The 22,683-nt window shown below is 47.3% G+C and overlaps 1 protein-coding gene and 1 long non-coding RNA gene across 4 annotated transcripts in view; one reads left to right on the top strand and one right to left on the bottom strand.

Moving 5' to 3' along the window:
• Positions 1-22,683, bottom strand: part of HNF4A (hepatocyte nuclear factor 4 alpha) — a 77,279-nt gene that overhangs the window by 34,524 nt on the left and 20,072 nt on the right. The window lies entirely within an intron of this gene.
• Positions 4,836-22,683, top strand: part of LOC117068802 — a 32,215-nt gene continuing 14,367 nt past the window's right edge. Inside the window, exons 1-2 of the long non-coding RNA XR_004431240.1 lie at positions 4,836-4,976; positions 5,055-5,288. This is a non-coding gene — a long non-coding RNA (uncharacterized LOC117068802). The remainder of the gene's footprint in view (positions 4,977-5,054; positions 5,289-22,683) is intronic.

Here is a 22,683-nt window from a genome sequence, read left to right as displayed (position 1 = left end):
ACTTGATCTGACTTCTGAAGCTGAGATGACTGGAGAGTGCTATATCCTGCAGGGAAAGGGGAGAAGGAGCAACTATTGTGGAGGAAAAGAGAGGCTAGATTTGGTGTCAGGAGACCTGGCTTTAGGAACTGGCTTAGTCACTATTCCGATAACTTTATTTACATCGTCTCTTCTCAGGGCTTCAATTTCTCCCTCTGTCAAATGGAAAGATGATCCTGGCTCAGTTTTCTGTTGGCCAGGACAAGACTCTGAGGGAGGGAGCAAGAGGCAGCCCCCCACAACCCACACTTTGAGATTTGATAAGGGGCTGAAAGAGACCATATACCGGTGGGTTTCTCCCATGCCTACCCTAGGAATATCTGATCTGGCTCCACCGGCCTTGGGGGCAGTGCAGAGGTGGGCAGAAACGGAAGATCTGACTAAGGGGTAAACACAGAAGAGACGTGGAGGGCAGCTCCGGCGGGGAGCCTCCAGGAGCCGAGCCCAGGCCTCTGCCACCTGCCTGCCACCTATGGCAGGCCGCAGGCACAGCTACTCCCCACACAACCCAGCAATACATGGCCTCATCCACTCTGAGGCACACTTCCACATTGCTTAAAGGGAAATGTGATCAATGGCATGTCAGAATTTCATTGGTAACAAAAATAACACTGCGTTTTTCTATAGGTGACATCTTAGATTCAATTAAATAAGGTCTACGATCAACCAGGATCAACCACACCATGCCACAGCCATGACCCGTTATATCCAAGAGCTACTAGGTGGACAGCCTGCAAATGAAGAGCTATTAGATACGCAAACCATGACATACCTGACTTACCAAATGCACAGTCTATATGACTGTCTAGGAGGCATGTTCTAGATTCTCATCCCACCACATTATAACCTGCCCCATAAGTCAATCTGTCCACTCATTACTGTAAATTGCATAATCTATTACATACGTGATTCATTCCACCCTTAGCCAACGCCAAACAATATCTTCTAGATACACATTCATCATATAAATGATGCACCACCTATAAGATCTGCTGGCTCTGTGACCTCAGGCAAGCTATTATTTCTTCTATTCTTGTTGTTCATTGTTACCACATAGTTTATTTAAACTAAGCTATGGCTCTCCTCCCACCGCCCAAGATGCCGAAACGAAAGAAGGCCAAGGGAAAGAAGGTGGCTCTGGCCCCTGCTGTCGTGAAAAAACAGGAGGCCAAGAAAGTGGTGAATCCCCTGTTTCAGAAAAGGCCTAAGAATTTTGGCACTGGACAGGACATCCAGCCCAAAAGAGACCTCACCTGCTTTGTGAAATGGCCCCGCTCTATCAGCAGAGAGCCATCCCCTATAAGTCGCTGAAAGCGCCTCCTGCAATTAACCAGCTCACCCAGGCCCTGGACCGCCAGACAGCTACTCAGCTGCTTAAGCTGGCCCACAAGTACAGACCAGAGACAAAGCAAGAGAAGAAGCAGAGGCTCTCGGCCCAGGCCGAGGAGAAAGCTGCTGGCAAAGGGGATGTCTCCCCTAAGAGACCACCTGTCCTTCCAGCAGGAGTTAACACCGTCACCACCTTGGTGGAGAACAAGAAAGCTCAGCTGGTGGTGATCGCACACAACACAGATCCCATCAAGCTGGTTGTCTTCTTGTCTGCCCTGTGTCGTAAAATGGGAGTCCCTTACTGCATTATCAAGGGGAAGGCAAGACTGGGATGTCTAGTCCACAGGAAGACCTGGAGCACTGTCGCCATCACACAAGTGAACTTGGAAGCCAAAGTCACTTTGGCTAAGCTGGTGGAAGCTATCAGGACCAATGACGACAGATACGATGAGATCCACCGTCACTGGGGCGGCAATGTCCTGGGTCCCAAGTCTGTGGCTCATATCACCAAGCTCAAAAAGGCAAAGGCTAAAGAACTTGCCACTAACCTGGGTTAAATGTGCACTGTTGAGTTTTCTGTACACGAAAATAATTAAAATACAAATTTTCCTTCAGCCAGCAAAAACAAACAAACAAACAACAAGCTGTGATAATACAGCTGCCCAGAATCTTTGTGGATTACAGATGCAAAGTAGCCAGAGATGTGCCCTTGCACCCATAGTTCACTAACAGACAGACAAGTCAGTTACATTTACTAAGTACAGAGAACTGAATACATATGACATTGCACATCCATCTTTTTGCTTTGCATTTCCATTTTAAACATATGTATGTTACAACTTTACGTTTTAAATATGACTCCACGTATTTTGTGACAATGGCTAAGAATGCTATGATCCCAGGCCCCTGAAATAAGCACACATTAGTCTGCAATGCAGAATGTTTTCACTGGGGTAGCAAACAAACACTTAACACATAATAGACAAGAAATCCTTAAAAATAAGATTAATACAATGTTCTTCATGTTAGATAAGCAGACAGAATGGGAAGTGGAAAGAGAGGACATTGGGGTGCTTTAAATGTACAGTATCTTGAGATCTTGAAAGTTTCAGGCCGGGCGCGGTGGTTCACACCTGTCATCCTAGCACCTTGGGAGTCCGAGGCAGGTGGATCGTCTGAAGTCAGGAGTTCAAGACTAGCCTATCCAACATGGAGAAACCCTGTCTCTACTAAAAATACAAAAATCAAAAATTAGCCAGGCATGGTGGCAAGCCCCTGTAGTCCAGGCTACTTGGGAGGTTGAGGCAGGAGAATCGCTTGAACCCGTGAGGTGGAAGCTGCAGCGAGCTGAGATTGTGCCACTGCACTGCTGCCTAGGTGATAGAGCAAGACTCTGTCTTAAAAAAAAAAAAAAGAATGTTTCATTCAAGGGCTGAAGAGACGTTGGTTCATGGGTACAAAAATACAGTGAGATAGAAGGAATAAGATCTAGTTCTTATAGCACAGTAGGGCGATTATAGTTAACAATCATTTATTGTATGTTTCAAAATAGCTAGAAGATCTGAAATGTACCCAACACAAAGAAATGATAAATGTTTGAAGTGATGGATACCCTAAATTCTTTGATTGATCATGACACATTGTATGCATGTATCAAAATACATGTGCTCAGGCCAGGTGCGGTGGCTCATGCCTGTAATCCCAGCACTTTGGGAGGCCAAGGCGGGTGAATCACGAGGTCAGGAGATCGAGACCATCCTGCCTAACACGGTGAATCCCTGTCTCTACTAAAAATACAAAAAATTAGCTGGGTATGGTGGCGGGCGCCTGTAGTCCCAGTTACTCGGGAGGCTGCGGCAGTAGAATGGTGTGAACCCGGGAGGCGGAGCTTGCAAGTGAGCCGAGATGATGCCACTGTACTCCAGCCTGGGCAACAGAGCGAGACACCGTCTCAAAAACAAACAAATAAACAAACAAACAAACAAAAAACATGTGCTCCATACATATGTACAATTATTATGTATGAATTATAAAAAGAGTCATTCCCTTCCTCCAAGGGAATTTTTTTTTAACTAATGGAAAAAAAGAAAGCAACTTCATAACGCCCTCCAATGAGGAAGAACATTACCCTGCCAATGCTTAGGTATGAGCACATAATAAATACAGGAAGTCACAGAGCAAATGTCACAGTATTGGTTTGTTTTTTTTTTCTCTGCTTATAAAAAAAATTCAGCTTCTTTCTGTGGACTGAGTGGGTGTTAGCCTGTGGGTGTTGGTCTCTGGTGCCTGTATACCAGTGACTATATTCCAAGCCCAGGACCAGCTGTCTGTACAAGGCAAGTTTTTATTTAGAACCTTGGTTACTCCTTCTGTAAAATGGGTCTAACTTGTAGTTTGTGGTGAAGATTAAATGAGAGAGTAGATAAGATTCTTAGCCCCTCCTTCCCCCTGATTTCTCTTTAGGGGAATAAACCACAGACCTTGTAGTCAGAGAGATCTGGGTTACAATCCAGGCAGTGCCAATGTACCAAACTCTGTGACCTCAACTTCTACCTTTCTCAGCCTTAGTTTCAGCATCAGAAAAATTGGGCTGATACCTTCTTTGTAGGGATGATTCAAGCATTAAATGACCAGGTGTACACACACAGTACAACAGTAGCAATTACTGTCGTTGGTCATTGACTCCATGAACACTGGCCACATAATCAGTCGGAATCAGGACCCCTGCTCAGGACAGCTCCAGGTACTGCATGCCCAGCCATGAACAAGGTCTGGCCTCAGTGCCATCAATTTAGCAGCCATTCTTTACCTCGGCTCACCGGTTGTCAGGCCCCAACTCAAGAGGCAGCAGATTCCAGGGGATAGCAGAGGACCTTGGAACCCACCGAGAGACCCAATTGAAATGGGAAGGAGGGATTGCCTGGTCAGCCTGCAGTCGGGGAGGCATGTATAGAGAGCTCGTGCCTCTGCTGTGGAAGGTGGTAAGGGAGCTGCCACTGTGAACCACGTTGTTTTTCTTTTACATTATAATAAGATCTAACGTTTACAGAGAAATTCTGTGCTAGCCCTGGTGCTAAAAACCTTCTACTCTTCTCACACTATCTGCCCATTGAGATATGGGCTATTGTCATCCCCATTTTAAAGATGACAAAATTGAGGCTCAGAGAGGTGAAGTGACTTGCCCAAAGCCACACACCTCGTAAGGGAGGGGCTGTCGTTTGAACCCAAGTCTACCTCCAGAGCTTGAGGGCTTCACCCCTCTATGCACTGCCTGGATCATGACTCCTGGAATCCCAGAAAGGACTTCAGAATTCTAAGGCACTGGAGCTGGTGGTTTCACTGCCTCAGTCTTGCATGGGAACTCAAGGACCTGAAAGGTAAAGCACCTTATCCCTGGGCATAGGCAGGTTCAGGGGCATCCTACACATGCCTGGCCACCCCAGGGCTGCCTGGCATCTTCTCTTCCCCTTGGTGCTCACCACACCACTATCTCCTATCTTTTCTTCCCCACCCACCACTCCGGGAACGGTGCAGGAAAAACTGGGACTTATCAAGACAAAGAACAAAAGTCGTGGAGGAAAGAAGCCAAGAGCCATCTCCACTCTGGGGTAGGGCCCTTCAGTTTTGCCCCTTTGAAATTTCAAATTCCAGTTTGTGGACAAAGTCCTAACTATCTCACAATATAGGTCCCCAACCACTGACCAAACTCCAGTCCAGGCAGCCACCAGCTGGCCTGGTCTTGCTGCTTCCTTTAGCGGCTTCCAAGGTCCTGGGACAGGGGGTCTGGGCCATCAAGAGACTCTGCCAGGTCGTCCCTGCAGCCACAGCCACCGCACCGGACCCCTGCCTCCCATCGGAGAGGACAGCCCTCTTCCTGGAGCTGGGATCTGACGCTTGCTGATATCAATGGCAGATACCAGGTAGGTCCTCTCCCTTTCTCTTCCTTGAGCTCCTAAAATGCTACTCATACCACCCTCTGCACTCTGGGTGCAGGCCACTGTGGCTTAATCAAATCAGGCACCCACAAAGCTTCAAGACTGGAAAAGATGCCTTGGCTAACCCACCCATTTGGTGGACAGAAACACTGAGGCCGTCAGGGGAGTGGCAGCTGGTCAACTGAACCACAGACTCAGGGCCCAGACCTGGGGCCCCTCACAGAGCCTCAGAGGGTGAAAGGGACTTGCTCAAAGCCACGCAGCGGTGGTGGGTGAGCTTTGTCTTAACAACAAGCACTTTCTGCTTCATCACAGACCATGAGTGGCATTGTGTTTGTTCACCCAATGATGGGTGGCCACTGGCTTGTCACAGGAGTATTTCCTAGAGGAAGATGAGGGAGCTTGGGGCTGAAGGCCAGCGGGTTTGGAAGGAAGCAACATTCATGTGGTTAACTGATAACTGGGCCCCATCCCTGGGCCTCCTTCCTCCCTCCCTGTCCTCAGCCTGATTAAGACCAACTTACCCAGCTGCTAATCATTGCTGAGCCTGTTGATTTTGCCTTAAAAAATTAACTGGGCATGAGTTTGCGGTTTTCCTCACCCCTAACCCTGAAAAGGCCTGGGTGGGCAGGAGGCCTTCAAGGTTATGCAAGAGGCCGCTGGCCTCCCAACATATATCCCACGGCCGCCTCGGCTGCTCTCCAAAGAGGAGGCTTTGCTCAAGAGTCAACAGTCTGCTTGTTCCCCCTGTGCTGGGTCCTGAGCAAATTTGCTCTGTTACCAAAGAGAGATAAAGGCAGCTGGGGGAGAGCTTTCCAAACAGGGATGAGAAGCGGCAGCTTTGAGCTTGGGGTTCTAGACCTCTGCAGTGTCATGAGCCAGGAGAATCTTTAGGAGGATGTGGGCTGGGGCTTTTCAAGTTGGGTTCCAAGGCTCCCAGGAGCCGAGAGTATGCATCCACAGGCCCAGCTTCAACCGGCGACTCCGTTTTATGTGCAATCTTAATATTTTATTTGAAGGTTGGAAAACCACTGATCCACCCTCATCCCCACCCATTGCACAGATGGGGAGACAGAGATCAGAGGGGGAAGTGACTTGTTCAAGGACAGAAGGTCACCTCGGGTATTCAGGGGCTCCAGCCAGCATGGGAATGAATGGTGGGCTCTCTATGGACCTGAGCAATGTCTTGAAGGACACTGGTGAACAAGAAGGCTCTGCAAATGCCTTGCCATGCCGTACTCCCCCTCCTCCCAGGGCTAGCTGGAAGCAGAGAGGTGCCTGAGAGCCATTGGAAGATCCAAATCCCTGGAATCCACCTGGCTCTGTGTCCCATGGGCCCTGTGAGGATGTGACCAGCAGCCATGCACTGCAAACCAGAGGCTACATTATAATCTATCTCAGCCACGTCCTATCTCTGGAGGAATCAGGCCCTGAAGAAAGATGCAGAGCCCTGCCCTGACTCTCTCAACCTCTCTGAGCCTCAGTTTCTTCACCTGTAAATTGGGAATTATAATAACTTCTAGGATTGTCATGAAAATGAAATGAAGCGAAATATACACATTGAACATCATGGCCAACGGATATGCAGCTGTTTTAGGGGCTTTGCACGTGTTCCTTCCTGGAACCTCCCAGCCACTCTGGGAGGCAGGCAATGTTTTCACTATCATTTTACACAGCAGAGGCACAGAGAGGTTGAGTCATATACCCATGCTCACATAGCTGATGAGAAACAAGAAGTAGAATTGGAACCTGGGCAGTCTGTCTCTAGAGTCCGTGTCTTTAACTCCAGGGCTACCTTTCCCTTCCAGGGATGCCAGTGAGAAATGGCCAGGAGAAGGGCAGAGAGCAGGGCACTGTGGGAGATGCTGACTGCAAGGCTGTGGAGGTAGGGCAGAGAGTATGGTCTAGAGAATGATCAGGAAGGAAGCCAGGAGGACTTGGATCTGTGTGGGTGGGGCCTCTCTGCAGGCTGCCTCCTGCCAGGTGGCTTATGACATCTGGGTCGAGGGTGTTGCTGTCCTCCTGTTTATGTTCATCCCTCCTGTTTACGTTGCTGAATTTATCTGCAGGGGTGACCTTGGGAATTAAATGCGGCCTTCCTGGCCCTTGTGGGGCCTGAAGGCTGATCGGAGCCCCTGCCTGACGCAGACTCTGGTTTGGGGAGTGAGGGCTGAGCCCACATCCCAGAAGCCACCCTTGGTCTCCCCATACTCTTGTTCTGAGAGGCCCCAGGGATTTGTCAGATCACTAAGGTGAAGTGTTTGGAAGTCCTGTGGCTCAGGCCAGAGTTACTGCCCTGTACCGTTGTGCAGGTTGCTCATTGCACAAAGGTTCTCCATCCAAGAAGGCGAGTAAGGATGGAAATCTAGCCCCTGTTCCACTTGCCGAGCGAAGTGCCCATGAAACTCTGCCTGCCCAGAATGGGGTGACTTTTTCTTATTTGCCCAAAGGCTTCATGTGAGCTGCTGGGTACCCTGCCCCACCTCTGGTTCCAGCCACTGTGTGTCCTTGGGCAAGATCATTTCCCTCCCTGGCCTTGGTTTCCCATTGGAGAAGTTTTGTCTAACAAAGCAGAGACTCAACCCTGAAGATGAAATAGAATCATCTGAAATCTTTAAAATATACAGATGTTGGCCGAATCCGGTGGCTCACACCTGTAATCCTAGCACTTTGGGAGGCTGGGATGAGAGGATTACTTGAGCCCAGGAGACCAGCCTGGGCAACATAGAGAGACTCTGTGTCTATTTTTTAAAAAGATTTTTTAAAATTTAAGACAGATGCCCAGTCTCCATCACAGACCAATGATCGAATCTTGGGGTAGGGGTGGGGAGGTACCAGCCATCTACTATAGGGGGGCTTGAAATCTGAAGCTGGAAAGCCTTTGATGGCATCCAAGTTCTATCACTTACTACAACTTACTAGTCAAAACTTCAGCGAGGCTCAGTTTGCCCATCTGTAAAGTGAGAATGATGATCGTTTCCTCACAAAATCAAAATGCCAATGAAATGAGATAATGTTCAGACAGTGGTTGGCACTGTGTTCCCCAGGTAGGGAGCTCCTGATTCTTGCTACCAAGGCTATTATTGTTGTTATTGGCAATTTGATGTTGAAAAAACAAAGGGCCTTTCTAGGTCAAGTATTCAGTGACTTGAAGACAGGCCTCCTCTGTTCCTTTGAGTCAGTTTCTAGTACCTGGGTCTAAATCTTGGCTGCACACCTGTCATATTATTGAGGTATGTGTTATTATTATTATTGAATATTTTACTTAATTTGTGAACATCTTTACATTTAGTTTTGAATTGGTGCTACATTCACACCATTCGGAATGAAAACATAAAAGATGTATATTGAGAAGTCTGGCTTCCACCTGTCTCCTGTTCACCTGTTCTCCTGACTTCCTCACTATGGGAGACCACATCCCCTACAGATGCATCTACCAAGGTTTCTTTATACAGACCAGACAGCACGTAAGATCATACATGAGTAGTTTCTGCTCTTACACTCTTCTGTATCTTGTTTGGTTCATTTAACATCACAACCTGGAGATCTTTCCACGGCAGCTGAGAGTAAGCTTTGAGGAAGGAAGGGTTATTGTCTCCCATCACAGGTGAGGAAACGGAGGCTCAGAGAAGGAACATCATTTTCCCAGTGAGCCAAGGCAGTGGTGTTAGAACCATCTCCACCTGGCTCCAGAGCTGGTGTTTATGCCCCTGCACTGACATGGCCTTCCATGAAGCCCGGCCCAGAGAGCTTCAGAGTCTGGTTAAATCTCTCCCAAGCAGGCCTGGCCTTCTCAGGACAAGAGATGGGGAGGGGGGCTGTCAGGGTCCTCACTGTGTCTGGACCCAGAAATCCCAAAGAGAGGATGAAGTGTGGAACAAAGAATGTCCCAAGTCATCCAGATAGGGACCCAGTGGGAAGGTGTTCCCTGGAGGGAACAGTGGGGGCCTGGTGGCTGTGCCCGCCAGCACTGGAGAATCTGCCAGAAACTCTCTGCCAGCCTCAGGTAGTGCGGGTGGCAGGGGAAGTCAGGAGGAGGATGAGAGGCAGGGAGGGAAGCATGCCGATGAGATAGGCTCTGGGTGAGGGGACAGAGGGGACCCCATGCCTGGAGCTCAGGGAGGAGGATTTGGAGTCCAAGGTGGAAGTGGCAATGAGATTTTAACCAATTGTTGTCTGCTTAGGGAACTTCAGGGTTCCCTCTGGATTCTTGACCTACTTCAGTTTGCTGACTCACTGACTTTGGGCAAGTCATTTTCCCTCTCCGTGCCTCTGTTTCCCCAACTGCAAAATGGGAGAGATTAGAGATCTGGTCTTTAGGCAGCCTTGGAGTACCCCTAAGACTCCATGGGGCTCCTCTCACCTTGTTGAGGTCATCTGGATCCTCCTTCTCTGATCAGAACGTCATTCACCCATCAGGGCCCTGGACGTTCCTGGGTTAGGGGATGAGGGTACAAATCCTCCACACTGCTCCCAGTCTGGCATCCTCCCCCTTGGTCCTGTGTCTCTCTCCTACTATCCCATCCTTCATTCCAGGCAGATGTGGAGTCAGGACCATACCTGGTGGGTCCCGGGGGAAGCCCTGGCCCCAGTCCGACATCCTCCTCCTGCTGCTATGGGGTCCCGCACAGTGCACAACCTCTTCATCCTTGATGGAGCTCCTGCTGGCCCCCCTCGGCACCCCAGACCCTGTGAGGGCCGCTGGGCAGAGTTAATCCCTTAATACTGGTCACAATGAGATTTCAGGGATGGTGGGAGGCGGTCTCCATGGAAACTGCAGACCTGTTCAGGACCCACGCAAGGAATTAGCCCCAGGGCTCTGCAAGGGGCTCCTAGAGAGCCAACCCCAATAGGAATGGGAGACGCAGTGGTCTGGACTCCTGGGTCCTGCTCTGGCCTCCTGTCGTCTCTCTGGAGGGCTTGGAAAAAACTGTAAATCTTGCATTGCTTCAGTATTCTGCTCAACTGGACAGAGCCATATTTACAGGGAGAGCCCTATCACCTTTCTGAGCCTGTTTCTCCATCCCCCTATTGGCACTGTAATCAACCCAGTGGCTCTTCTAGAAGAGTGCAGGCTTCAGAGTCTGCCAGACCTAAGCTTGAAGCTCAGCTTTTCCCTGTAAGACTGTAAACTTAGCCAAGGCATTTCACTTCTCTGAGCCTCAGCTTCCTCATCTGTCTGATGGGCACAATAATAGCAATATGGCATCCCTTTTGTGCTGGCTGAGGGGTGGTAACACCCAGTGAATGTGAGTCTCCTCCTCACCTCTGACTACCCTGCCCACACTGCACATTTGCCCTCCCCAGCCACCTGTAGCTTCCAGAACCCCGTGGCCTCAAGCAGAGAGCCATCACACTTCTTTCTTTGCCTTCTCATCCTCCAAGTCCCATCTTAGTCATCTTCCTCCGGGAAACAGAATGCCAGGGTCCTCCTCTGTCCCCCCACAGCCCCCAAAGCTTTACATCTTCATAGTTTAGTCAGATGGTAGTTAGACTGGTTGTCTGTCTCCTCCATTGGACTGTGTCCCACCTACTGTTGTATTCCCAGGACCCACTTGATATAAATAGGCTGGATGGATAACTGAGCGAATGAAGGAAGGAAATCGTCCATCGAAACATTCAACATTTATTCAGCACCTTCTGCGTGCATCGTTGTGGGTGGTGGAGATGCAGCAGTGAAGACCACGCAAAATATCCCCCTCAGAGGGTTGCAGATGAGCAAATAAAAACACAGGATGCCCAGTCAAATGTGAATTTAAGATACACAAGGAATACTTTGTTAGTATGAGCGTGTCCCAAATAATGCATGGGACCTACTTATACTCTTAAAATGTGCTGTTCACCTCACACTCAGATGAAACTGGGTGTTCTGTGTTGTGTCAGGCAACCCTACGCCCTCCCTCACAGAGTTTGTATTTTGGTGGAGAGGCGGGTTGCAGACATAAGCAGGTAAATAAATGAAAAACGAAATCAATTACAAACAGTGGTTAAGTGCAGTGAAGACGCACAGTACGATGCGATAGCACCTGGGAATGGGCAGGGGGCGATCCCCTGAGCTAGTGGCCTTTGCCTACACAGGTCATTTTAGCTCCAATGAGATGCCACTTTGCAAAAGTTCTTTGAGGATCTTAAAGGGCACGGTGGAGGCTGCTAAGCTTGAGAGAAGGACTCTGAGGAGGGCAAGGGGCGCGCCTGAGGGAGGGGGGCTGCTAAGTCTCACTTGATAGACTCCACAGTTTTGCAACTTGGATCTGGGCCTTCACAAACCTTCGCGAACCCGCAGCCCCACCCCTCGGGTCGGCCAATGTCTTCCGTGGGGCTGGGAGCCAGGGGAAGAGGCCAAAGGAACTGTGCAGAGAAGCGTGGCCACAGTTGGGAGCCCTGACACCTTTTCCCGCCCCACCTCGTCCCGCGGTTGCCCCAGGGCGCAGGGCAGGGCAGGCACCGCGCTGGGCCGGAGGGCGTCCCGGAGGAGGCGGCCAAGACGCTCCTCGGTGCTGCGCTTTGCGCTTCCCGGGCTCCTCCTTGTGGCCAATGCAGGAACTGGTGTTCAGAAACTTAAACAGCCTTAGGGACTTCACCAGTCACAGCAATCCCGCCAATCACAGCAATCCCGCCAATCACAGGCCCAGACGCACTGTGTCTCTCCAAATTCACAGGGGGGCCTGCTCGGTTTGATCACCAATCATAGCTCATTGGGTTTAGCTACCTAGACGAGAATCTTCCCATCACACACCAGCACATGGCCACTGCAGCAATCAGAACGTAAGATTTTAAAACCACTTCCCAGGGTGGCAGCTGCTGCCTTTCCACCGCCTACTAAACTTCTGTTCCCAGCACCCTGCTCCAACATACAGAGGTCTTTGAGGAAGGTTCCAGTCTTTGTGCTGCTTCCATGTGGAAGCAGATGTTAGCATGTATGGGGAATTTATAATGATATGACTATCATTAAATGTCATCCCCATTATAAAAATTAAGATAGGCAGGGTGGAATGGTGCATGCCTATAATTCCAGCACTTTGGGAGGCCAAGGTGGGAGGATCACTGGAGCCCAGGAGTTGGAGGCTGCAGTGAGCCATGATCGCGCCACTGCACTCCAGCCGGGGTGATAGAGTGAGACTCTGTCTCAATTTTTAAAAAAATTAATATGTGGATGTAGGAGTGTGAAAACATTATAATCTTTGGGTTAGACATACCTGGAGCCCATATACTATTTTTGTGAAGTAGGACGACTCACCTCCCCTTCCTCAGTCTTCCAAAGAGAGTAATAGTCATATCTACATGTCATATGTCATCACCCACCTTCTCTCAGTTATTCAAGCCAACATCTTGCAAGTCACAATCTTTGTGTTGTGTTTCTCATCCCTTCCAGTTCATCAGAAAATCCAGTTCTTGCCACCCTCCAAACAGAATCTAGATTTTTCATCTTTCCATCTCCATCCCAGCATCTCTGGAGGTCTGCAAAAGTCTTTTCACTTCTTCCTGTTTTTTTTTTCAAACCTGCCAGGGTTGGGGAGGGGATCTCCCCCTCCCCCACCCCTGGCCTCCCCCCGCCTGCCTCTGCCCCACCCCTTCACTTATTTTTCTACGGTGGCTTCCCTACCCCCTACGCTTCACTCAAGGGCCAAGGATGATCTTGTACAAATGTACATTGGCTCAGATCCTCTTCTACTTAAATTTTTATGACTTCCTATGCATTTATAACAAAACTCATACAACTCCCGCTTTACACTGTGAGGCCATGCACGCCCTTGTTTTTATATCCCTCCATCTCCAACCTCATTTCATTCCACTTGCCCCTACCCCTATCAGCAGCAGGCGTACCAGCCATTTTCAAAGTTTTTCTTTCCTGTCTTGGGGGCCTTTGCACATACTTTCCCCTCTGCCTGGAATACTTTTTTTTTTTTTTTTAAGATGAAGTTTCGCTCTTGTCACTCATGCTGGAGTGCAATGGCACTATCTCGGCTTGCTGCAACCTCTGCCTCCTGGGTTCAAGCAATTCTCCTGCCTCAGCCTCCTGAGTAGCTGGGATTACAGTTGCCTGCCACCATGCCCAGCTAATTTTTTTATTTTTAGTAGAGATGGGGTTTCGCCGTGTTGGCCAGGCTGGTCTCAAACTCCTGACCTCAGGCGATCCACCCTCCTCGGCCTCCCAAAGTGCTGGGATTACAGGCGTGCGCCACCATGCCTGGCCTGGAATACATTGTAATAAGTGTTTAATGGTTATTTGTTGGATGAATGACTGAAAAGGTCTTTCAAGAGGAACTGATAATAATGTAAACTTCAAGTGCTAGCTGCATAGCAGGTATTCAATGAAAAGGATTCTATGCATATAGTAGAAATTTTGGAAAGTAAAATAAAAATTGAAGATTTAAAAATCATATGTGCTCCAACATTTAGAAAGGTTCAAACTCTTAATTGCTAACCAGGGTTTCTTGACTTTGGCACTAATGATATTTGGGCTAGAGAATTCTTTGTCATGGGGACTGTCCCTTACATTGTCCCTGGCAGCAGGTCTGGCCTCTGGCCACTAGATGTCAGCAGCACTTTCCCCTACCCTCAAGGTGTGATAACCAAAACGATCTCCAGATGGTTATAACTGTCCCTTGGGGGTTGAAATTCTCTCCACTGAGAACCACTGTGCTGGGCTTCTACCCTTACAAGAAATTTTCTCTCAGTCATTCAACGCTTCTCAAATCTTGGTGTCCATCAAAATCATCTGGGGCCATGATTAAAAATTTAGATGCCAGCTGGGCAAGGTGGCTCACACCTGTGATCCCAGCACTTTGGGGGTCCGAGGTAGGCGGACCACTTGAGGTCAGGAGTTCGAGACCAGCCTGACCAACATGGTGAAACCTCGTCTCTACTAAAAATACAAAATTAGCTGAGCACGGTGGCACATGCCTGTAATCCCAGCTACTTAGGAGGCTGAGACAAGAGAATCACTTAAACCCATGAGGCAGAGGTTAAGGTGAGCCGGGATCATGTCATTGCACTCCAGTCTGGTTAACAAGAGCAAACCTCCATCTCAAAAAAAAAAAGAAAAGAAAAAAATCAGATGGCGGCTGGGCACGGTGGCTCACACCTGTAATCCCAGCGCTTTGAGAGGCGGGTGGATCACCTGAGTTCAGGAGTTCAAGACCAGCCTGGCCAACATGGTGAAACCCTGTCTCTACTTTAAAAAAAAAAAAAAAAATTAGCCAGGCATGATGGTGCGTGCCTATAATCCCAGCTACTTGGGAAGCTAAGGCAAGAGAATCGCTTGAACCTGGGAGGTGGAGGTTGCAGTGAGAAAAGATCATGCCACTGCACTCCAGCCTGGGTGCCAGAGCAAGCCCCTGTCTCAAAACAACAACAACAACAACAACAAAAATCAGATGCCTCGGGTCCTACCTGCAGGTGCCAGGATCAACAGTGGGCCTAATCATCAGATTTAAAAAAAAAAAAAATTTTTTTTTTTAATAAATAGAGGTGGAGTATGGTGGCTCATGCCTGTAATCCCAGCACTTTGGGAAGCCAAGGCAGGCTGATCACTGGAGACCAGGAGTTCAAGACCAGCCTGGCCAACACGGTGAAACCTCGTCTCTACTAAAAATACAAAAACTAGCTGGGTGTGGTGGTGCATGCCTGTACTTTCAGCTACTTGGGAGGCCAGGGCAGGAGAATTGCTTGAACCCAGGAGGCGGAGGTTGCAGTGAGAAGAGATCAGGCGACTGCACTCCAGCCTGGGCAACAGAGTGAGAATCCATAAATAAATAAATAAATAAATAAATAAATAATAAATAAATAAATAAAAAAATAGAGACGGGGGTCTTGCTATATTATCCAGGCTGGTCTTGAACCCCAGCCTCAAACAAATCCTCCCACTTCACCCTCCCAAAGTGCTGGGATTAAAGGCATGAGCCACGGGGCACCTGGCCCAAGTGTTTAATGAGCTTCTGGGTACTTCTGATACCAGGTGCCCTCAGACAACACTTTGAAAACTCCTCAAGGAGGCCTCCCAATCACTGGATCACCAAGCCCTGTTTGAGGTTCCCTACCCGCCTGGACTGTCTCCTGGAATTCCTCTCCTTTCCAATTACCCTTCCCTAGATATCTTTTCAAAGTAGTGACAGAAGCAAACCCTAACTCAACCAAAGCCCAAATTGCCTCATCTCCCTCCAGGGAATAGTAAAAACAAAACAAAACACACAAACAAACAAACAAAAACAGATCACAGAGTTCAGCTGAAACCACTTAGGAAATACCAGCATCCCCACCTCCCCACCCAAAAGGACTCCTGACTTGCAGCCTGAGAGAAGTGTCTGCTCATCAGAATAACGTTGTCAGACTGTTCTTTCTGGGTGATCATCACACTCCCTTTTCTGGGAACAAGTGTTGGCCACTTGGTGGGGTGGACCATCATGCCCTAAGTCAGACAAATTCAATGAGTCATGACTCAGCCTCTCTCTCTAGACCCACCTTTTACACTCTCTTACTTATAGTCTCTCTGAGGGCTGTTCTCAACTATTCTATCGCTCTCCTTTTGGGCACATGATGGGATTACATTTTCTTGCTTCCTTTGAAATTACATGTGACCACGTGACTTGTTTCGGGTAATGAGATGTGAGCAGAAACAGCCTGTGTCACACCTGGGCAGAAGCTTTAAAGGAGGCCAGTGCTGCCCTTGTTGGGAAAGCAAGTGTAGATGTGAATCGTTCCACGACGCGGAGCACCCCCTGCCGACCCATGCTGGGCCTGTACTGCAGGTGAGCAATTAACTCCGCTGTTCAAACCACTGAGACTTGGGGGTTTTTTTTGTGGTTGCAACCTAACTTTGCTTCACTTGACTGAACACAGTCTTTCCAAAGTTTCACTAATTTTTTAATGACCATCATGATTTTTTCATATCTGTAACATTTTTCTTACATCAACTCACTTCTTTTTACTTCAATTTATTTTAGAAAGAAATATTATTACTACCAAATGAAATAGTATCATAAGTAGAAAGCAATGAGAAAATTAACAGAATGAAAGAAATCCTTATATCAAATCCTGACTTAATACTATTTGCCTTTCAAAGCCTCTGGACCTTTGGTCTTTCTTTATTTAAAAAAAAAAAAAAGGAGCCGGGGCCAGGTGAGGTGGCTCATGCCTGTAATTCCAGCAATTTGGGAGGCCAAGGTGGGCGGATCACCTGAGGTCAGGAGTTTGAGGCCAGCCTAACCAATATGAGGAAACCCCGTCTCTAGTAAAAATACAAAAATTAGCCGAGTGTGGTGGCACACGCCTGTAATCCCAGTTACTCAGGAGGCTTGAACCTGGGAGGCGGAGGTTGCAGTGAGCTGAGATCACGCCATTGCACTCCAGCCTGGGCAACAAGAGTGAAACTCCATCTCAAAAAAAAAGGGAGCCAGGTGCAGTGGCTCATGCCTATAATCCCAGCACTTTGGGAGGCCGAGGTGGGCAGATCACTTGAGGTCAGGAGGTCAAGACCACCCTAGCCAACATGGTGATATCCCGTCTCTACTTAAAATACAAACATTAGCTGGGCGTAGCAGCACGTGCCTGTAATATCCCAGTTACTTGGGAGGCTGAGGCAGGAGAAGCCCTTGAACCCGGGAGGCGGAGGTTGCAGTGAGCCAAGATTGCACCACTGCATTCCAGCCTGGGCGACAGAGTGAGACTCCATCTCAAAAAAAAAAAAAAAAAAGAGGTCCCCAAGTACTTCTCAATCTTTTGGATCGTCAAAGCTGTCTAAGATTATCAGAATATTTGAAGGCAGCACAGTATTGAGGCTGAGTGCACCAGTTCTGGAACCTGACATCCTGGGCTTGAATTCTGGTTCAGTCATGGACTAGCTGTGTGACCTTGGACAAGTTACTGAACTGCTCTGTGACTGTTTTCTTATTTGCAAAATAGTGACCATAATGATGTATATGGCATTGGGTCGTGGTGGGGATTATTTGTGTTAATGTATAAAAAGGGCTTAGAAGTGTGCCTGGCACTTAGTGAGTGCTATGGAGGTATTACCTATAAAATGATGGCAGGACCCAGATCCAAATAGATTTAGAGAATTATTGTTTGTTTGTTTGAGACAGGGTCTCTGTCACTCAGGCTGGAGCGCAGTGGCGTCATCACAGTTCACTGCAACCTCCAAGTCTCCAGGCTCAGATGATCCTCCTATCTCAGCCTTCAGAGTAGCTGGGACTACATGTGTGGACCACCAGCCCTGGCTAATTTTTCTATATTTTATAGATATGGGTTTTCACCATGTTGCCCAGGCTGGTCTGGAACTCTGGGCTCAAGCAATCTGCCCACCTCCCCGTTCTTCAAAGTGCTGGGATTACACCCCACCCAGCCTGGATAAATGTTTGAACTCCATGGAGAGAAATGAAAAATCCTCTGCTTTGGTTAAAAATAAATCACCCGGACAGTGTAGATGGGAAAATGTACCTTAGCAGAAAGTGACAATAGCAAAGTTCTAGAGGTTTTACTTGGCGGCAGCTGCCCAAACCTCTAACGCAGTCGTAGATGTCATTAGAGAGAATGTAGTTCCCAGGTCAGAGAAGCTAAGAGGTCCTTGGCATTCTATTCCTAAAGAACACATATGGACAATTGTGTTTAGTTTTCATTTTAATATGAATACTTAAAATTTTCCTAGTATGGCAGAGGATGAGAAAGCTACGCCCCTTAGGCCGGGTGCAGTGGCATGACTCATGCCTGTAATCCCAGCATTTTGGGAGGCTGAGGCAGGCGGATCATGAGGTCAAGAGATCGAGATCATGCTGGTCAACATGGTGAAACTCTGTCTCTACTAAAAATACAAAAATTAGCCTGGTGTGGCGGCACGCACCTGTAATCCCAGCTACTTGGGAGGCTGAGGCAGGAGAATCGCCTGAACCTGGGAGGTGGAGGTTGCAGTGAGCTGAAATCTCGCCACTGCACTCCAGCCTGGGCAACAGAGCGAGGCTCCGTCTCAAAAAAAAAAAAAAATTATCCGGGTGTGATGGCACACGCCTGTAACCTCAGCTACTTGGGAGGCTGAAGCAGGAGAATCACTTGAACCCTGGAGGCAAAGGTTGCAGTGAACCGAGACTGCACTAATGCACTCCAGCCTGGGTGACAGAGCAAGACTATGCCTCCAAAACAAAACAAACCAAAACAAACAAACAAACAAAAACACACAATAAGAGACCACCTCACACCCATTAGGATGGATATGATAAAACAACAACAAAAAGGACAATAGCAAGTGATGGTGAGGATGTGGAGAAATTGTAACCCTTTGACATTCCTACCACTGCTGGTGGGAATGTAAAATAGTGCAGCTTCTATGGGAAGCAATATGGCAGTTTCTTAAAAAATGAAAAATAGGATCGGGCGCGGTGGCTCCGCCTGTAATCCCAGCACTTCGGGAGGCCGAGGTGGGCGGATCATGAGTTCAGGAGATCGAAACCATCCTGGCGAACACTGTGAAACCCCGTCTCTACTAAAAATAAAAATAAAAAAATTAGCCAGGTGTGGTGGCGGGTGCCTGTAGTCCCAGCTACTCGGGAGGCTGAGGTGGGAGAATGGCGTGAACCTGGGTGGCAAAGCTTGTGGTGAGTGGAGATCGAGCCACTGCACTCCAGCCTGGGCGACAGAGCAAGACACCATCTAAAAATAAAAATTAAAAAAAAATTAAAAATAGAGCTACCATATGATCCAGCAATTGTACTTCCAAGTATATACCCAAAAGAACCAAAAGTAGCATCTGGAAGAGAGATTTGTATACTCAAACTCATAGCAGCATTATTCACAATAGCCAAAAGGTAGAAGCAACCCTAGTATCAATCAATGGACGAATGGATCAATAAAATGCGGCATACAATGGAATATTATTCAACCTTAAAAAGGATGGAAATTCTGACACATGGTACAACATGGATGGATCTTGAGGGCATTACGCTAGGGGAAAAGCTAGTCACAAAGAACAAATACTGTGTGATTCCGCTAGCCTGCAGGAAAGTAGTCAAATTCATAGAGACAGAAAGTAGAAGGGGTTTGCCAGGAACTGGGAGGAAAGGGGAGCTATTTCCTCTTCTTTCCTTTCTTTTCTTTTCTTTTTTTTTTTTTTTTTTTGAGACGGAGTCCCTCTCTATCGCCCAGGCTGGAGTGCAGTAGTGCTATCTCAGCTCACTGCGACCTCTGCCTCCCGGGTTCAAGCAAGTCTCCTGCCTCAGCCTCCTGAGTAGCTGGAATTACAGGCACACACCACCACGCCCCATTAATTTTTTTATTCTAGTAGAGACGAGATTTCTCCATGTTGGCCTCCCAAGGGGAGCTATTTTCTAATGAGTACAGTTTCAGTGTGGGAAGATGAAAAAAGTTCAGGTGATGAACAGTAGTGATGGTTGTATTACAAAGTGAATATATTTAATGTCTCCAAACTGTACATTTAAAAATAGTTGGCTGGGTATGGTGGCTCACACCTGTAATCCCAGCAATTTGGGAGGCCGCAGTCTGTGGGTCACCTGAGGTCTGGGGTTCAAGACCAGCCTGGCCAACATGGTGAAACCTGTCTCTACTAAAAATACAAAAATTAGCTGGATGTGGTGGCTTGTGCCTGTAATCCTAGCTACTCAGGAGGCTGAGGCAGGAAAATCACTTGAACCCTGGAGGCAGAGGTTGCAATGAGCCAAGATGGCGCCATTGCACTCCAGTCTGGGTGACAAGAGTGAAACTTTGTCTCAAAAATAAATAAATAAATAAAAAGGAAGAAAAATGGTTAAGGGCTAGGGATGGTAGTTCACGCTTGTAATCCCAGCACTTTGTGAGGCTGAGGTGGGTGGGTCACCTAAGGTCAGGAGTTCAAGACCAGCCTGGCCAACATGGTGAAGCCCCATCTTTACTAAAAATACAAAAATTAGCTGGGCATGGTAGCAGGTGCCTGTAATACCAGCTACTCAGGAGGCTGAGGCAGGAGGATTGCTTGAACCTGGGAGGTGGAGGTTGTAGTGAGCCGAGATCGCGCTGCTGCACTCCAGCCTGGGTGACAGAGCAAAAAAAAAAAAAAAAAAAAAAAGAAAGAAAAAAAAAATCATCAAGCTTCATTAAAATCTAAAAGAAGATATTTAAAAAGAGACTGAAAATACAAGTTACAGACTGACAAAGGTATTTTCCGCTAATATAACCAAGAAAGGATTAGTATCAAGAATAAATAATTCCAGCACTGCATCGAGAATGGATTATTTCAGGGAATGGATGTGTTGACCACACTGTAGTGCATGTAGTGCAATGTTTAAAAACACATGTGGCCGGGCGCAGTGGCTCATGCCTGTAATCCCAGCACTTTGGGAGGCTGAGGTAGGTGGATCACTGGAGGTCAGGTGTTCAAGACCAGCCTGGGCAACATGGTGAAACCCTGTCTCTACTAAAAATATAGAAATCAGCTGGGTGCGGCGGTGCATGCCTGTAATCCCAGCTACTTGGGAGGTTGAGGCAGAAGAATCACTTGAACCCAGGAGGCGGAGGTTGTAGTGAGCCGAGATCGCGCCATTGCACTCCAGCCTGGGTGACAGAGTGAGACTCGGTGTCAAAAAAAAAAAAAAAAAATACATGCATAAAAGATGTTTCTAAGAGTGCTAAAAAAACGCCTACAAATTGATAAGGAAAGGTAAATAACACAATAGATAAATGATCAAAGGATATGAACAAGCACACTCATAAAAGAGGAAACCCAAATGACAAAAAGAGCCCCTCCCTCTCTAGTAACAGAGGAAATGCAAATTTGAAAGTGAATTATAACTTTACATTCAGTATCTTACAAAATCAAGTGCTGATGAGGCGATAGAGCAACCAGAACTCTGTAACTATTGTTTGGAGTGGAAGTTGGTAGTCAAGAATGAGCAATTTAGCAACATCTCCTAAAAGTGTCGATACCCACTATCTAAGATACAGAAATTCTATCTTTACATGTTACCTAGAGAAACTCTCATCCACAGGTATAAGAATGTTCTTTGGAGCATCGTTTGAGATAGTGAGCCAAGATCGTGCAACTGCACTCCAGCCTGAGTAACAGAGTGAGACTCAAAACAAACGAACAAACAAAACAGAATAAATATACTCGGGATAATTTATAGATACTTTTATTTTATTTTTTGTTATTTCAACTTTGTTTTTTACCTGCCTCCCAGGTTTAAGCGATTCTCATGCCTCAGCCTCCCAAGTAGCTGGGATTACAGGTGCCTGCCACCACACCTGGCTAATTTTTTTATTTTCAGTAGAGATAGGGTTTCACTCTGTTGGCCAGGCTGGTCTCGAACTCCTGATCTCAAGTGATCCACCCACCTCGGCCTCCCAAAGTGCTTGGATTATAGGCATGAGCCACCGCGTCCGGCTGCCTGTGTTTTTAAACATTGCCCGGCCCGTTATTTCAACTTTTATTTTCGAATCAGGAGGTACATGTATAGGTTTGTTACAAAGGTATATTGCATGATGCTGGGGTTTCCAGTATGAATTAATTAAACACCCAGGTAATGAGCACCGTACCCAATAGGTAGTTTTTCAATGTTTTCCTCCTCCATCCCTAACCCCTTTGGATTCGCCAGTGCCCATCGTTCCCATCTCTGTGTCCATGTGTACCCACTGTTTAGCATCCATGTATAGGGAAGAACATACGTTATTTGGTTTTCTGTTTCTGCATTAGTTTGCTTAGGATAACGGTTTCCAGCTGTATCCATGTTGCTGCAGAGGACATGATTTCATTCTTTTTTATGACTGCATAGTACTTTATGGATACACAGCATTTTATTTATTTTATTTATTTTTTATTTTACTGTTTGATAGAGACAGAGTTTCACCATGTTGCCCAAGCTGGTCTTGAACTCCTAGATTCAAGTGATCCACTCGCTTCAGCCTCCCAAAGTGCTGGAATTATAGTTGTGAGCCACTGCACTCGGCCTACACAGCATTTTAAATGAGTGATCTGGTGCAACTTGTATTATCATGAAAAGATCCAGAAAGCTATTATGAGGAGTAATAAAAGGAAGTTGTGGTGGGATATGTACAGTATATCATTTAAATAAATTTTCCAGATAAGCAAAATATTTTACTTTGCTTATATAGCCAGGTATGGTAGAACTGTGAAAATGTGTCTGGTAATGACACATTACCAGATAAATACCAAATACGCATGATAAATACCAAATGGTGACCATGATCACCACTGAAAAGGGTGGCAGGGTGATGGGTCGGGAAGACAAGGGGCTTCAACTCTAAGTGCAATGTTTAACTTGTCATTAAAACAAACAAACGGCCGGGCGCGGTGGCTCAAGCCTGTAATCCCAGCACTTTGGGAGGCCAAGACGGGCGGATCACGAGGTCAGGAGATCGAGACCATCCTGGCGAACACTGTGAA

This window comes from Trachypithecus francoisi, unplaced genomic scaffold, assembly GCF_009764315.1.
Source record: "Trachypithecus francoisi isolate TF-2019V2 unplaced genomic scaffold, Tfra_2.0 Lachesis_group21, whole genome shotgun sequence".
Classification (NCBI taxonomy): Eukaryota; Metazoa; Chordata; class Mammalia; order Primates; family Cercopithecidae; genus Trachypithecus; species Trachypithecus francoisi.
The sequence above is the reverse complement of the archived record's forward strand: the minus strand, read 5'-3'. Positions and strand labels throughout refer to the sequence as shown.